This window comes from Dendrobium catenatum, unplaced genomic scaffold, assembly GCF_001605985.2.
Source record: "Dendrobium catenatum unplaced genomic scaffold, ASM160598v2 fragScaff_scaffold_542, whole genome shotgun sequence".
NCBI classification, from domain to species: Eukaryota; Viridiplantae; Streptophyta; class Magnoliopsida; order Asparagales; family Orchidaceae; genus Dendrobium; species Dendrobium catenatum.
In genome coordinates, this window is record NW_021319004.1 from 3,223,933 (window position 1) to 3,226,463 (window position 2,531).

Consider the following 2,531-nt stretch of genomic DNA (forward strand, 5'->3'; position numbering starts at 1 on the left):
GAAGGAGAGTCACTCAAAGAATACTTCCAAAGGTTTTATGTCGAAGCTCGACAAATTGTAGGGGTGGATCCTGAGTTGCTAAGAGGAGTTTTTCTTGGGGGGCTTCGTCCTGGTCCTTTTTATTCAGCACTCATGCGAGATACGATACATTCATATGCTGACCTAATTCATCGTGTGGAGGCCCAAATCTCAGCAGATGAAGCTATTAATGCTCATAAGAAGCAATTTGAGCAAACAACTAGGAAGCGTAAAAATGTACTGGGGATGGATGATTCATCATCACAATGGAAGAAACATGGAAGTAATAACTTGCCCCCTACCTTAACAATCTCGGTGGGAGCCTCAACTAAAAAAGGAGTATACGCCCCTTAACACATCTCAATCAAATGTCTTAATGGCCATCCGAGATGAAGAGAAAGTTAAGTGGCCAAATCCCTTAAAGCCAAACTCAAGAAATCAGGAGCAATACTGTCACTTCCACCGTAGTCGTGGACACAAAACTGAAGCATGTAGGCCGCTAAAGAATGAAATTGAGAGACTTATTCGACAAGGCTACTTTGGACAGTTCATTCAAAATTCTCCTGCTCGAGATGAGGCTTGTCCCACTGGGGGGCAAAATCAATAACATCAAGGAAAACCATTGAATAATATTCAAATGGTTGGTGAGATTAACTGATCGCATAGTTGGGGATTTTGTGTCATCATGCAGCTCTTTTATATTAAATAAAGTGTCACTCTAATATCTCTAGTATTTTTCTTCCAGATTAAACATTATGTCGTTATGTATATGTCTTATGTGGTGTAACTTTTATATTCCTAAGTCATATTACGGAGCTGTGATATTGTCTTACATGGTACACTAATATATATATAAATATTAAAAAGTTACAGTTTAATAAATGTACATTAACAAAAACTTTTCGTTATTTATAACAAAAAACTTTGGTGAATTATAATAACTTAATATTATTTGATTTAACGACATAGGGTATTACCTAAAATATTTTATTACAGATATTTTCGAATATATACATCTAAATTATTCAATAGAAATATGGAAAAACATTTATTTAAGCAAATATGAGGTAAAAGCCCACATTTATCATACACTTAACATAATTATCAGTCATGAGAGGCTCAAAAGATACAAATCTATATATATTTTCGGACTATATAAGCTTTCACGTCCGAAAATAGGGGGGCAACTGATATGTTACCAAAAAATAGGCTTGATCCAGCACGAATCTTGAGAAAAAATAGAGATGAAAATTAAATCTGGAAGCACCCGAACTCCAATTTCAGCGAGCTTACAGTCAAACTGAGCGTCTCAGAAATACATATCCAACGACACCAAATTCAACCCAATCCGAACCCAAATGAGTCTGAATCAAGGACCCGAAGCGCTGTTGGAAGACTCAAACCGCAATTTGAGTTACCAAACGGTCTCCGATTTTAACGAGCTTATACTCGAATCGAGCGAATCGACGAGACTAATCCAACGAGCCCAAGATCGCCGAATTCCGACATCAATAAGGCCTTTAAATTCCCAACGAATGGTGCATGATCAAAGGATTCGATATCGGCCGTCCATTCAAAACACTCCCAATTCACCCCTAATATCACACCTATTTACAAGCTATGCCACTCCAGAAAATCTATAAATAGACCCCTCATTCCTCATGAAAGGGGAGGAAGCCAAGAGAGAAGAAGGAAGAAAGCTCTAGCCGCCTAGCTCCTCCTCGACCATCGCCGGAGTGCTATCGCACCACCGCCGTAGGTTTGCCGCACCACCGCCGGACCACCAAGGGACGCCGGAGTGCTGCCGCACCATCGCCGGAGTACTGCCGCACCATCGTCGGAGTTCTACCACACCACCGCCGGACCACCAAGGGACGTCGGAGTGCTACCGCACACCCGTCAGACCACCAAGGGACGCCAGAGTGCCATCCGAAGCTGAAGTACCCCCTGACACTGAAGTGCCACTATCGATCCACCGCCTGAAACCGGAGTGCTACCAGACCACCATCTAAAAGTGGAATGACGTTGGACTTTTGCAAAACTCTTAGTTGATATTTGTAATATGGTCATCTTCAAGGACAAGTCAGACCATTGTACTTTCCTCAAATTTTAGTGGAATCATTTTCAAATGGGCTAGGCCCCGTGGTTTTTTCCCTTTCCGGGTTTTCCATGTAAAAAATATTGTGTTCTCTGTGTGTGAGCTGGATATCCGTGCATGCTAAGACATAGAATTATAACTCTATCGCCGCGTATATTCTAGCCCGCAACAACTTGGAATTTTTTTCTCATTAATGCGTACAAGAGAGAGAAAATTCACGTGTCTTCAAGAGTTGGAGTCCGACCAAACTCCTTGAGTAATAACTTTTCAAAAAGTTGTCCCAAATAGACACTTAAGGTCCATTTTAGAGTGGTGCAATTGTCAACGAAAATAATTATATAATTATTTTGAGAAAAAAATATATTACTTTAAAATTATTTTAGTTATTATAAACTTTATTTAAAAATCTTATATA